The sequence below is a fragment of the Hyla sarda genome, chromosome 5 (assembly GCF_029499605.1).
Source record: "Hyla sarda isolate aHylSar1 chromosome 5, aHylSar1.hap1, whole genome shotgun sequence".
Lineage (NCBI taxonomy): Eukaryota > Metazoa > Chordata > Amphibia > Anura > Hylidae > Hyla > Hyla sarda.
The window spans coordinates 244,833,023-244,848,044 of record NC_079193.1 but is presented as its reverse complement, the minus strand read 5'-3'; the positions used below and the strand labels follow the sequence as shown (position 1 = coordinate 244,848,044).

Below are 15,022 nucleotides of genomic sequence, written 5' to 3'. Positions count from 1 at the left end.
TTTGACTGTTTGGATTGTGAGTGGTGCTCATTGTCTTCTGCCCTCTTCCTTAGTTTACAATTAAATCAGTACCTGTGTTTATATGCTTGCCTATTATTGTGCTACTTATTTTTTGTATACATATTTTTTGATTACTTTTTTTCTTGGATGTGATGTAAGCAAAAATCTGAAACTTTGGGCTGTAGTATTTTATGTTTACCCCATTCACCATATAGGATCATTATTATTATATTTTAATAGTTCTGACTTTTCCCCTTGCGTCAATACCAAATATTCTTTCTTTTAAATGGGATTTTAATTTGTATTAGGGGAAAGGCTTATTTATATTTTCAAAGACAATTTTTTGCTATTTATTTTAAATTTTTTTTAAGTCCCCACGGAGGACTATTGTCTTTTGATTGCTATTACTGTTAACTAATATTGGCACTCTACTTGTACAGCTTTCCTGAGGATCCCCAGTCCCCATCTTCACTCAGTGGACCCCCGTGATCGCACTGTGGGTGGACCGATTAGTGTCCCCCAAGCTCCGTAGCTGTTTTTGATGCCCTGATCAGCATTGATCATAGCATCTAAAGGGTTAATGGCAGACATAGCACTAGGAAACCACTTTTTCTGCTGTTGATTCTACCCTGGTTTTCTTGGGTGGCTGTATTGTTTAACCCCTTAGCGACGCAGGACGTATATTTACGTCCTGCGCCAGCTCCCGCAATATGAAGCGGGGTCACGCTGCGACCCCGCATCACATCGCGTCGGTCCCGGCGCTCATCAACGGCCGGGACCCGTGGCTAATACCACACATCGCCGATCGCGGCAATGTGCGGTATTAACCCTTTAGAAGCGGAGGTCAAAGCTGACCGCCGCTTCTAAAGTGAAATTGAAACTATCCCGGCTAGTCAGTCGGGCTGTTCGGGACCGCCACGGTAAAATCGCGGCATCCCGAACAGCTTACAGGACACCAGAAGGGCGCCTACCTGCCTTCTTGTTGTCCGATCGACGAATGACTGCTCCGTGCCTGAGATCCAGGCAGGAGCAGTCAAGCGCCGATAACACTGATCACAGGTGTGTTCATACATGCCAGTGATCAGCATCAGAGATCAGTGTGTGCAGTGTTATAGGTCCCTATGGGACCTATAACACTGCAAAAAAAAAAAGTGTTAACAAAGTTCATTTAACCCCTTCCCTAATAAAAGTTTGAATCACCCCCCTTTTCCCATAAAAAAAATAAAACAGTGTAAAAAAAAAAAAATTAAAAAACATATGTGGTATCACCGCATGTGTAAATGTCCGAACTATAAAAATATATCCTTAATTAAACCACACGGTCAATGGCGTATGCGCAAAAAAATTCCAAAGTCCAAAAAAGCGTATTTTTGGTAACTTTTTATACCATTAAAAAATGAATAAAAAGTGATCAAAAAGTCCGATCAAAACAAAAATTGTACCGATAAAAACTTTAGATAACGGCGTAAAAAAATTAGTCCTCATACTGCTCTGTACGTGGTAAAATAAAAAAGTTATAGGGGTCAGAAGATGACATTTTTAAACGTATAAATTTTCCTGCATGTAGTTTTGATTTTTTCCAGAAGTACGACAAAATGAAACCTATATAAGTAGGGTACCATTTTAACCGTATGGACCAACAAAATAATGATAAGGTGTCATTTTTACCCAAATATGCACTGCGTAGAAACGGAAGCCCCCAAAAGTTACAAAATGGCGTTTTTTCTTTGATTTTGTTGCACAATAATTTTTTAGGATTGGATTTTTAGGTGGAAAATTGAAAGGGTTATGATTTTTAAAAGGTAAGGAGGAAAAAACGAAAGTGCAAAAACTGAAAAACCCGGAGTCCTTAAGGGGTTAAAGGGGTTATCCACCATAAGGTGATTTTAGTACGTACCTGGCAGACAGTAGTGGACATGCTTAGGAAGGATCTGCGCTTGTCTTGGGGCTAAATGGCTATGTTGTGAGATTACCATAAGACTGTGGCTAACTGGTATTTCCTGTTTGACTTTTCTTTTTTTGACTACAAATCTCACAATTCCATCTTCCTCCTACACATCAGCCACCCCACCCATTGAAACATAAATGAGCTGCATCCATTCAAATCAGTGTGGTTTTTAATCGGGGTGCCTCCAGCTGTTGCATTAGTTGCAGATTGATCCCTCCACCCATTGAAGCAGACAGGCTCCCTGTCATCAGCTGACTAGTTAGTCAGGTCTCTGCCGCATTGCAAGCTGGTAAAAATCTGAGACAACAGTAATTTTGTATGCTGTTAAAAATAAATATTGGAGTGAAAACCACAGAAGAATTGTGAGAAAACCGTCACACACAGGTACAGTATGAACTACACTATCTTTACAGCCCCTGCAGCATAGTCAAATAAAAAAAAATCCTAGAATACCCCTTTAATGCCTCTCAGGTCAGTGGTGAGATAACTTCTTTACATAAAATATTCAGGGTAAAACATTGGGCCACCCCACACTCTGTATTCCTAAGCCTGTCAGTGTAGGACATGGGAGAGGTGGGGAAAGAAACGTGCTACCTACTAACAAAAATGTCTTAACAAACCTGCTAATAGAATAGAGTATTGTTTATGAGTTGTAGGTATTGCAATCTTAAATAGTCGATGTGCCCTGAGATAAACGTCCAGGGAAGGAATTAAATTAATTGACTTTACAAAACTTTTTTTTTTATCCCTTTTCATTACTTCTTAAGTTCAAATTATAAATACTGTGTTCCATTTCTATTTGCATAAATTGCATTAACATAATATAAAAAGGCAATCTACTAAAGCCATTTAGCTCTCTTGAACTGGAACTTAATGCTTAAAATTACATTTTATGACTTTTGGCTAGTGGCTCTCAAAATACAAATTGTCCATCAGCTTTATAAATGAAATGGTTCTGAGTTTGTCGTTTTGTGCAAGTATTATAGCTGTTTCTCTGTTTTTTCTTTTTCTTTATTATCCTGAAACACCTATTTCTTCTACAGCATTTGCTGGAAAAGCGATTGACATTCTCCTTTAATAGTTAGTCTCCTGTATGTTAGACCCATGACTTAATTTTTCACTCCACTCACTATCTATCACATATTTTTCCAGGAATTTGTAAGTTTGTTCCTTCATGATGGTTCTCTTGAGAGTATTGCCATCCCAAGTATATCGGGCTATAAGTGACTTAACCACTTAGGGACCCAGGGCATACAGGTACGCCCCAACGCCCTGGTACTTAACCCCTTAAGGACCGGAGGTTTTTCCGTTTTTGCATTTTCGTTTTTTGCTCCTTGCCTTTAAAAAATCATAACTCTTTCAAATTTACACCTAAAAATCCATATGATGACTTATTTTTTGCGCCACCAATTCTACTTTGTAATGACATCAGTCATTTTGCCCAAAAATCTATGGTGAAGCGGGAAAAAAAATCATTGTGCGACAAAATTGAAAAAAAAATGCTGTTTTGTAATTTTTGGGGGCTTCCGTTTCTACGTAGTACATTTTTCGGTAAAAATGACACCTGATATGTATTCTGTAGGTCCATACGATTAAAATGATACCCTACTTATATAGGTTTGATTTTGTCGGACTTCTGGAAAAAATCATAACTACATGCAGGAAAATTAATACGTTTAAAATTGTCATCTTCTGACCCCTATAACTTTTTTATTTTTCCGTGTATGGGGCGGTATGAGCGCTCATTTTTTGCGCCGTGATCTGAAGTTTTTAACGGTACCATTTTTGCATTGATAGGACTTATTGATCACTTTTTATTCATTTTTAAATGATATAAAAAGTGACCAAAAATGCACTATTTTGGACTTTGGAATTTTTTTGCGCGCACGCCATTGACCGAGCGGTTTAATTAATGATATATTTTTATAATTCGGACATTTACGCACGCGGTGATACCACATATGTTTATTTTTATTTACACTGTGTTTTTTTTTTATTGGAAAAGGGGGGTGATTCAAACTTTTAATAGGGGAGGAGTTAAATGATCTTTATTCACTTTTTTTTCCACTTTTTTTTTGCAGTGTTATAGGTCCCATAGGGACCTATAACACTGCACACACTGATCTTCTATGTTGATCACTGGTTTCTCATAAGAAACCAGTGATCAACGATTCTGCCGGATGACTGCTCATGCCTGGATCTCAGGCACTGAGCAGTCATTCGGCGATCGGACAGCGAGGAGGCAGGAAGGGGCCCTCCCGCTGTCCTGTCAGCTGTTCGGGATGCCGCGATTAGCCGCGGCTATCCCGAACAGCCCGACTGAGCTAGCCGGGAACTTTCACTTTCACTTTTTGCCGCGCGGCTCAGCTTTGAGCGCGCGGCTAAAGGGTTAATAGCGCGCGGCGCCGCGATCGGCGCTGCGCGCTATTAGAGGCGGGTCCCGGCTTCACTATGACGCCGGGCCCGCCATGATATGACGCGGGGTTACTGTGTAACCCCGCGTTATATCAGAAGAGCAGGACCAAGGACGTACCGGTACGTCCTTGGTCCTTAAGGGGTTAAGGACCCAGGGCGTACCTGTACGCTCGTGGGAACTTTGGTCCCGCCGGGCGGGGACCGGACCGGAGTGGCTGCTGATATCTATCAGCAGGCACCCGCCGGACAGGGACTCGGATGCTACAAATCGACTGTCAATTCAGACCGGCAATCAGCAGCGATTCCGGAGACCCGGAAAATAAGAGGTATCAGGGTTGTTCAAGACACCCCTGATCCCCCTGAAGGGATAGGAGTGAGGTGGCAGGGGTGCCACCCTTCCTATCACTGCTATTGGTCGGTCAGAAGCGACCGACCAAAAGCAGGTCAGGGGCGGGGGGTCAAAGTTCAGTTCCCCCACTCTGCCTACTGTTGTCTGGGCAGAATGGGGGAACTGTCCTGTGACTGGCGGCGGAGATGGAGGTCACTTACCGGCGGCGACCTCTTCTCCCTGGTGTGGCGATCCTGTGACTACGGAAACTGGTGAGTTGTTGCCTAGCAACATCTGGAAGGCTACAGTTTGGAGACCACTATACAGTGGTATCTAAACTGTAGCCCTCCAGATGTTGCAAAGCTACAACTCCCAGCATGCCCAGACAGTTGTTTGCTGTTTGGGCATGCTGAGATTTGTTGTTTTGCAACAGCTGGAGGGCTACAGTTTGTAGATCACTGTGCGGTGGTTTCTAAACCGTGGCCCTCTAATTCTTGCAAAACTACAACTGCAAGAATGCACGAACAGCAAATGTCTGTCTCGCCATGCTGGGAATTGTAGTTAATTACCTCCACCTGTTGTATAACTACATCTCCCAGCATGCCCTTCGGCAATCAGTACATGCTGAGAGTTGTAGTTTTGCAACAGCTGGAGGCACACTGGTTGGAAAATACTGAGTTAGATAACAAAACCTAACTGAAGGTTTTCCAACCAGTGTGCCTCCAGCTGTTGCAAAACTACAACTCCCAGCATGCACGGTCTGTCAGTACATGCTGGGAGTTGTAGTTTTGAAACAGCTGGAGGTTTGCCCCCCCCATGTGAATGTACAGGGTACATTCACACGGGCAGGTTTACAGTAAATTTCCTGCTTCAAGTTTGGGCTGTGGCAAATTTTCCGCCACAGCGCATACTCCTAGCGGAATACTCACCACAAACCCGTCCGTGTGATTGTACCCTAAAAACACTATACTAACACAAAATAAAGGGTAAAACACTACATATACACCCCCTTACACTGTCCCCCCAATAAAAATGAAAAATGTATCGTACAGCAGTGTTTCCAAAACGGAGCCTCCAGCTGTTGCAAAACAACAACTCCCAGCATTTCCGGATAGCCACTACCCAGGCACGATGGGAGTTTAGCAACAGCTGGATGCACCCTGTTTGGGAATCACTGGCTTAGAATACCCCTATGTCCACCCCTATGCAATCCCTAATTTAGTCCTCAAATGCGCATGGCGCTCTCTCACTTCAGAGCCCTGTCATATTTCAAGGAAACAGTTTAGGGCCACATATGGGGTATTTCTGTAGTCGGGAGCAAATTTTTAATTTTTTTTTCTCCTTTTACCCCTTATGAAAAGGAAAAGTTGGGGTCTACACCAGCCTGTTAGTGTAAAAAATAAAACTTTTTACACTAACATGCTGGTGTTGCCCCATACTTTTTATTTTCACAAGAGGTAAAAGGAAAAAAGGACCCCCTGAAATTTATAACACAATTTCTCCTGAGTACGGAAATACCCGATATGGGGGCGTAAAATGCTCTGCGGACGCACAACAAGGCTCAGGAGTGAGAGAACACTATTTGAGGCCTAAATTGGTGATTTGCACAGGGGTGGCTGATTTTACTGCGGTTCTGACATAAATGCAAAAAAAAAAAAAAAATACCCACGTGTGACCTCATTTTGGAAACTACACCCCTCACGGAACGTAACAAGGGGTATAGTGAGCCTTAACACCCCACAGGTATTTGACACATTTTTTTTTTTTTAAGTTGGATGGTAAAAATACCCTAAATTTTTCATTTTCACAAGGGAAAATAGGGAAAAAAAAGCCCCCCAAAATGTGTAACCCCATTTCTTCTGAGTAAGAACATACCCCATATGTGGATGTTAAGTGCTCTGTGGACGAAGTACAATGCTCAGATAAGCAGGAGTGCCATTGGGCTTTTGGAGAGAAAATTTGTCTGGAATTGAAGGCCACGTGTGTTTACAAAGCCCCCATACTGCCAGAACAATGGACCCCCCCCCCCCACATGTGACCCCATTTTGGAAACTACACCCCTCATGTAATGTAATAAGGGGTACAGTGAACATTTCCGTCCCACAGATTTTTGGAACAGTGGTCCGTGAAAATGAAAAATGTAATTTTTCATTTGCACAGCCCACTGTTCCAAAGATCTGTCAAACGCCAGTGGGGTGTAAATGCTCACTGCACCCCTTATTCAATTCTGTGAGGCACAAAATTTGCTTTCCAAAAGCCAAATGTGACCCCTTCTCTTCTGAGCATTGTAGTTCGCCCGCAGAGTATTTTACGTCCTAAAATGGTGTATTTCCATACTCAGAAGAGATGGGGTTGCAAATTTTGGGGGGCATTTTCTCCCATTAACCTTTGTAAAAATGGTAAATTTGGAGAAAAAAAAACTGCACTTTAGTGAAAGATTTTTTTTTTCATTTACACATCAGATTTTAACGAAAAGTCGGCAAACACCTGTGGGGTGTTAAGGCTCACTGGACCCCTTGTTACATGCCTTCAGGGGTGTAGTTTTCAAAATAGTATGCCATGTGTTTTTTTTTTTTTTTTTTTTTGCTGTTCTGGCACTATAGGGGCTTCCTAAATGCGACATGCCCCTCAAAGACCATTTCAGAAAAACTCACTCTTCAAAATCCCATTGTCGCTCCTTCCTTTCTGAGCCTTCTACTGCGCTCACCAAGCACTTCACATACACATGTGAGGTATTTCCTTACTCAAGAGAAATTGGGCTACAAATTTTGTGGGGATTTTACTCCTATTAGCCCTTGTAAAAATGAAAAAATTGGGTTTACAAGAACATGAAGATTTAGAATTTTCTCCTTCACTTTGCTGCTATTCCTGTGTAACACTTAAAGGGTTAACAAACTTCTCTGAATGTCATTTTGAATACTTTGAGGGGTGCAGTTTTCATAATGGGGTCATTTATGGGGTATTTCTAATATGAAGGCCCTTCAAATCCACTTCAAAACTGAACTGGTCCCTGAAAATTTCTGATTTTTAAAATTCTGTGAAAAATTTGAAAATTGCTGCTGAACTTTGAAGCCCTCTGATGTCTTCCAAAAGCAAAAACATGTCAACTTTATGATGCAAACATAAAGTAGACATATTGTATATGTGAATCAATATATAATTTATTTGGGTTATCTGTTTTTCCTTACAAGCAGAGAGCTTCAAAGTTCGAAAAATGCAAAAATTTTAATTTTTTCATAAAATTTTGGAATTTTTCACCAAGAAATTATGCAAGTATCGACGAAAATTTAAAACTAACATAAAGTAGAATATGTCGCGAAAAAACAGTCTCGGAATCAAATTTATAAGTAAAACCATCCCAGAGTTATTAATGCATAAAGTGACAGAGGTCAGGTTTGCAAAAAAAATGCTCCCGTCCTTAGGGTCAAAATGGGCTCCATCCCCAAGGGGTTAAAGGGGTACGGGGTTAAAGGGGTACTCTGATGGAAAACTTTTATTTCTTTTCTTTCTTTTTTTTTTTTTTTTTTTTTTTATCAAATGGTGCCAGAAAGTTAAACAGATTTGTAAATTGCTTCTATTAAAAAATCTTTACCCTTCCAGTACTTATTAGCAGCTGTATGCTACAGAGGAAATTATTTTCTTTTTGAATTTCTTTTGTCTTGTCCACAGTGCTCTCTGCTGACACCAGATGCCTGTATCGGGAACTGTCCAGAGCAGGAGAAAATCCCTATAGCAAACCTATGCTGCTCTGGACAGTTCCTGACACGGACAGAGGTGTCAGCAGAGAGCACTGTGGACAAGACAAAAAAGAAATTCAAAAAGAAAATAATTTCCTCTCTAGCATACAGCAGCTAATAAGTACTGAAAGGATTAAGATTTATAATTAGAAGTAATTTACAAATCTGTTTAAATTTCTGCATCAGTTGATTTAAAAAAAAAAAAAAGTTTTCCACCGGAGTACCCCCTTAAATTGAAAATGGGCTTGGTCCTTAATGGGTTAAGGGCTAGATTTTAGGTTTTCTTCATAATTACATCGCAGGGTGCTAATTTTTTTAATTATGTAGATTTGACCCAAAAATGATTTTCCTGTCATGTTTAGAAACTCTAAACTTAAAGCAACATTTCCTTTTAACTCAATAATAGGTATATGAAATTACTAGAGATTGCTATCAATCTGTTGTTTGTTCATGGTAATTGTCTACATGCAAATGTTTCACATAAGCATACATGCCAAATAATATACTGAAATGTGCATGTGAAATGTGGGTGAAAATCTAGAGACAGTAACATTTTATTTGTAGTGTAAATACCCTTATTGTCTGCATATTAAATGTGTATATAAACTGAATGCAAATGACCTATCAAATGCCACCACCCTTTCTAAGATGCTACTTTTCAGATTGTCTGAATTTTTTATAGAATCATCTTGATGTTTTTGGCGTACCTTTGTCACAGTTTGAAACAAGGTAATTTTAAATATTCCGTGATATATATTATTTTGCAGCCTTTTAATGATACGGAACAGGGATGACCTGCCGCTTTAGTTATTCCTTCAAAAAAGAGTAATTGTAAAAATTAACTTGTCATACACTGCAGCTCAGTAGTGTAATATTACTAAAAGTCCATGGTCACACTATTTTCTTATATTTTTGAGATTCAGCATCTGGCTCTGTGGGGTACTGATGGCTTCTGTGAAGAAAAGCTCCAGAGTGAGCAATTAAATGTAAAGTGACAGTATAAAATATGATCATTAGGCTTCTACAAAAGACACATTTATGAATTTAGCAGATAACTGTCATTTTGTTCTCTCCTTATTTGCTCTTTGCATACTTTGACTTTTGCAGTTCTATTTTTCTCGTGAGTGATTGCTCTTTTATCATTCCACAACATTTTATCTCCATTTGTCAAAAAGGGCTTGTGCTAGATTTCTGTACGATTGCCAAGGTTATCAAAGTAGCTTCTCTTTTTTTTAAACTTGGAACAATATATAAGTTTTTCCCCAATATTTAATAAACAGGGAAGATTCCACATCAGCACTTTTCTGTGAAAATTAATATTTTTTTGGTTATTCTTACTATGCAGTTTCTTAGATGCCCTGCTAGGACTTCCTATAGTGTATATGTGTGCCAGGGTTGAACTGCAGTTTTTTTTTTATCTTCATCTGAAATTAAACAAACATTTCTGCCTACTCAGCTTTATGAGTAGTTTAATTATCAATATAGATAAAAAGACAGAACCCACTAAAACAGCAGGGTTCTAGAAGTCCATATCTTTTTTGAGTGTCTTGTTCTAGTAATATTCTTTATATGCTGCCTTATATGCAAGCTTACAAATGTTTCTAACAACCAAAGGCCCAACATACATGACTACAGTTGTGTATGGAATGGCATTACTCATTTTGAAACTACTGGGACCACCATTGTTTTATAATAACATGGACCACACCTATACCTGGGTGAAAGTAAAGCATGTGGCAACCTTACTTAGCTGATTTCAGAACTACAAGGTGTGCTACTGCCATAAGTATATAGTTTAGCACTCACAAGGTTGACTACTTCTCCGTGCAAATTTCTCATACTTTTTTTTTGGCTTATGGAAAACAAGGGTGGACAATAGAACAGGTTCCCTCCTTCTAGTGATTGGTGGATGTGCCAGAACTTGGCTTTTTTTTTCTTTTTTCTTTATAAAACAGCAGCAGATTTTGGGCCAAAGCCAGAGGTGTATTCAGAAGGAATGAAAATATCATGAGTTCTCATGGGTCCACTTCTGGCTTTTGCCCAGAGACTGCAGTTAAAAAAAAAAAAGTGTAAACACAGCCTTACATTTGTCACCCATCTAGTTGATAGATACTTAATATATACCTTGGTACCATGAAAACGAATTCTACCAATCTACTGCCATCATGTTATAGATCAGGATCAACTGGCTAGACTAATAATTACTTTTTTATGTAAAAATATTCTGTGTAATGTATAATTTAATAATTGAAATCCCTATTTGTTCTAAACTTAGTTGTTCATTGGGTGGTCTCTCAATGATTGACAGCATAGGCTCTCATAATGAAAAAGTGAGTGATTTTATTTATTTATCATTGGGATTGCTACTGTATGGGGCATGCTAGTACTATATGGGGCCTAATAATATATGGGAGTAGTATGAGAATGTATTACTATATGGGGCATTATAAGGGCCTGCTATTACTATATGAGGGCCTGCTTCTTAAAGGTGGAAATTATGGGACTTATTACTATTCAGGGGAAGTATGGGGGCCTTCTATTATTTGTATGCAGTATAGAGACCTAAATACTATTTGAGGGAAGTATGGGGGCTACTACTATATGGGGTAGTATGAGGGCTTAAATAGTACCTGTCACCAAACTTTTAATATATTGTTCCTTATGTAAGTATAAGACACTTTGCTGTTTACTTGCTGTTAAAATTCTCAACTTTTCTGTGTTTTTAATGTAATTCAATTAACGGCCACTAGGTGTTTCTGTTCTGTTCCCTGTGCAAGTCAAACAGTTAGTTTGGTCTCCTCTCGGCCTTGCAAGAGACCAAACTCAGGAAGTGCATGTGCGGGGCATGGTGAGGCACAGCTCTCACAGGCTTCAGTGACGTCTGCTGGGGAACACCTATTTTCTTCTGCCGGGAGCTTACACAATGTGAGGAAGGGAAAAGGTATAAAACCAAGCTTTTTAAAGTTCCGAAAAAAAAATTTAAGGGCAGGAGGGGTGTTAGGAGTAGTTAAGGAATATAATCTGAGTTTGTTTAGAAAATATGGTTTGATGACAGGTACTTTTAAATACTTTATGAGGGCAGTGTGGGCCTACTACTTTATGGGGGCAATATGAAAGCCTAACCACTATATGGGGGCCTAGTATGGGGGGGTATATGGGGCCTAACTAATAAATGGAGGCAGTATGAAGGACTAATAGTATATGGGGCAGTATGATGCCTAGTAGTATATGGTGACAATACGAGGGCCTAACTTCTATTTGGGAGGAAAGAGTGGGCACTACTACTGTTCGGGTTAATACCTATGGGGAGTTTGTTTAAAGGTGATCCTGCTACTGCCATTATTCCATTCTTTCACTTATTACCATACATTTGTTTAGCAAGGCATGGGAGACAGATCGATGGCAACATGGCAGCAGGATCAGTTTGTTTGCAACCCTTTATTTATTTTTAATAGTGCTCTGTGTGCTACCATTGTGGACTTCATCAATACATCTTTCCTGTTTGTATGTGGCTTTAGACATGTCATACGTATAGTGGAATAAATAAAAAATACTATGCTGGAGAAGGTTTGTATCAGAGATGTTTTAAGAATAATACTATTTTTTCAAAGTTTTCATCTCTCAACTGCAATATCACTGCTCTAAGCATTTTGCTTAACTAGATTTAAATTCTCTTACCCTTAGGACCCTTCATGTCATGTATTGGAGAGGTTTCTTTTTATTTATTTATTTTTTAAGAATGCTTTTTCTTTGCTGGACTAGTTTTTATTTTTTAAATGTCAGAAATATGACACCACGTTAAAAGGGATTGGATCCTGCTATTGGTTATGCAAGCCATGTCAGCTTTTATTTATTTAGATCCATAGACATAGGCAGCCCTTCAGCTTGTTAGGCTTTGCAGTGTGAAATAATGCAAAAAACATACCTATTGGAAATTACTTTCTAAACAGTAAATAAAAAAAAATAATGAATAAAAAAGCACATTTAAGATGTTTGAAAGTTGTAGACATTATTTATTAGCAATTAAAGCACAACTGTCATCAATATTTACCCCCTAAAGTCATACACAGCATGCCAAAACTGTGTAGCACGGTAATGCAGGCATACCTTTTATTGTGTCATCGCTGTCTTTATTACTGTAAAAACTGCTTTTATCTGAAGTCATACACAGTCGGATATGCGTGGCTTGGGGTTCGCAAAAAGCCCTGCGGCTGCCATGCCTATCCACTCTGTCAGTGCTGGGACCGCCATGTAGTAAGACACAGTGGTCCACAGCGCATGTACCCCTGCTGGCTCTAATGTGCGCATGCTGGTGATGTAAAGAATCCTAGAAAACTTTACATCACTAGCACGCGCATGCCAGAGGATAGGTGTGGCAGAGACGTGGCTTTGTGAACCCCAAGACACGCCTATTTGTGCATTACTTCAGATAAAAGCAGTTTTTACAGTAATAAAGAGAGCAATTACACAATAAAAGGTATTCCTGCATTACTGTGCAACACAGCTTTTACATGCTGTGTTTATATACTAGTTAAATAGTTATAATGCTGTTTGCATTTCTGCAGTTTACTTTATTAGCACCTTGCTGGTGGTTGGCCATTCCCAGCATTGTTATAGAAGGAATGATTTTGAAAAAATGGCCGTTACTGCCGCTGGTAGTCTGAATATAAAAGGACTAGGAACGCTGTATTTTCCCTTTAAAACGGTTTATTTTATATACACACAGGCTACGCGTTTCTGGTCCGTACCGGACCCTTCGTCAGGTAAAGTGTATGTGACTAGACAAGACAGTGAAGTTAAAATACATTCAGTACGCGTATGCAAAGGTTACGTTTATAATGGCATTCTGTATCATTATATGCCATTTCCGTAATTAGTGAGCTCACAGCTGTCAGGCCGGAAGCCCTGCATGCGGTATAGTAATTTATTGCATGGAAAAGACAACCCAACATATTTCTATAAAGTTGAATGAATGAAAACACAATTTTTTGCAACCGCTTTAACAATTAATTAAAAATTAGACCCAATAGTCCTATGCAATTTAATATATAGTCTGTAGTCAGTGATGTCACTCCTCATTCCCTGCAGCCACCGTGGGTGACTGTTCTAAAGTGGTCGCGGCCATGCTGCTAAACTTTAACAAGCAGCCGTCGCTGTGGCCATTCTGACCAGTGGCGGCTGCAGAGAATGAGAATTGACGTCCCTGACGCCGTGCAGAGGAGCCGGCAGGGGACGTCACTCGTCATACTTTACTATCCACACAGCTCACAAGACACTCTGCCTAACCTGAGCCTGCTGGAGCGCAGCCAGGTAAGAAAATATGAAAAATAGAAAAAGCAGGGGGAGAAATGAGCAGGAGAGGATTATGAGCGTAGGGGGAGCATGATGAGGCAGAGGGGGGTAATGATGAGCAGGGGGGGGATTATGAGCAAGGGAGGAAATAATGAGCAGGGGGGATTATGAGCAGGGGGATGATGAGTCAGAGGGGGGGTAATGATGAGCAGGTGGAATCACAGGGAAAGGAGGCACACGGTATCGCGGGGAAGTAAATGTGGCACAGGGGCTGATAAAAGGGGAGAAATGATGTGACATGGGGGGGGGGGGCAAACTGAGGACAGGGCCGTTTGAAGGGATTTAGGGGCCCCAAGCAAAATGGACATGGAGGCCCCCCCCCTTGATGTTCACGCACGTCACGCTCTAGGGCCGGCATCAGGACGTAGTAATGCCGGCCCTTGAATGCTGGGAGCGCGAGGTGAGCGAACATTAGGTGCAGCACAGTTCCCCCCACATTAGGTGCGGCACAGTTCCCCCCATGTTAGGTGCGGCACAGTTCCCCCCACGTTAGGTGCGGCACAGTTCCCCCCATGTTAGGTGTGACACAGTTCCTCCCACATTAGGTGCGGCACAGTTCCCCCCACATTAGGTGCAGCAGAGTTCCCCCCACATTAGGTGCAGCAGAGTTCTCCCCACATTAGTAGCAGTGTTCCCCCACATTAGGTGCAGTATAGTTCCCCCACATTAGGCAGTATAGTTCCCCACATTAGGTGCAGTATAGTTCCCCACATTAGGTGCAGTATAGTTCCCCCACATTAGGTGCAGTATAGTTCTCCACATTAGATGCAGTATAGTTCCCCCACATTAGGTGCAGTATAGTTCTCCCCACATTAGGTGCAGTATAGTTCTCCCCACATTAGGTGCAGTACAGTTCCCCCACATTAGGTGCAGTACAGTTCCCCCACATTAGGTGCAGTACAGTTCCCCCACATTAGGTGCAGTACAGTTCCCCCACATTAGGTGCAGTATAGTTCTCCCCACATTAGGTGCAGTAAAGTCCCCCACATTAGGGGCAGTATAGTTCTCCCCACATTAGGTGCAGTATAGTTCTCCCCACATGAGGTGCAGTATAGTTCTCCCCACATGAGGTGCAGTATAGTTCTCCCCACATTAGGTGCAGTATAGTTCTCCCCACATTAGGTGCAGTATAGTTCTCCCCACATTAGGTGCAGTATAGTTCTCCCCACATTAGATGCAGTATAGTTCTCCACATTGGGTGCAGTATAGTCCCCCCACATTAGGTGTAGTATGTTCCCCCAC

At 40.8% G+C, this 15,022-nt stretch overlaps 1 protein-coding gene and 1 long non-coding RNA gene across 6 annotated transcripts in view; one reads left to right on the top strand and one right to left on the bottom strand.

Annotated features, from left to right (window-relative positions):
- Positions 1 to 4,968, bottom strand: part of LOC130273919 (uncharacterized) — a 33,715-nt gene extending 28,747 nt beyond the window's left edge. Inside the window, exon 1 of the long non-coding RNA XR_008844178.1 lies at positions 4,913 to 4,968. This is a non-coding gene — a long non-coding RNA (uncharacterized LOC130273919). The remainder of the gene's footprint in view (positions 1 to 4,912) is intronic.
- ZNF407 (zinc finger protein 407) overlaps positions 1 to 15,022 on the top strand; it is a 598,515-nt gene that overhangs the window by 176,394 nt on the left and 407,099 nt on the right. The window lies entirely within an intron of this gene.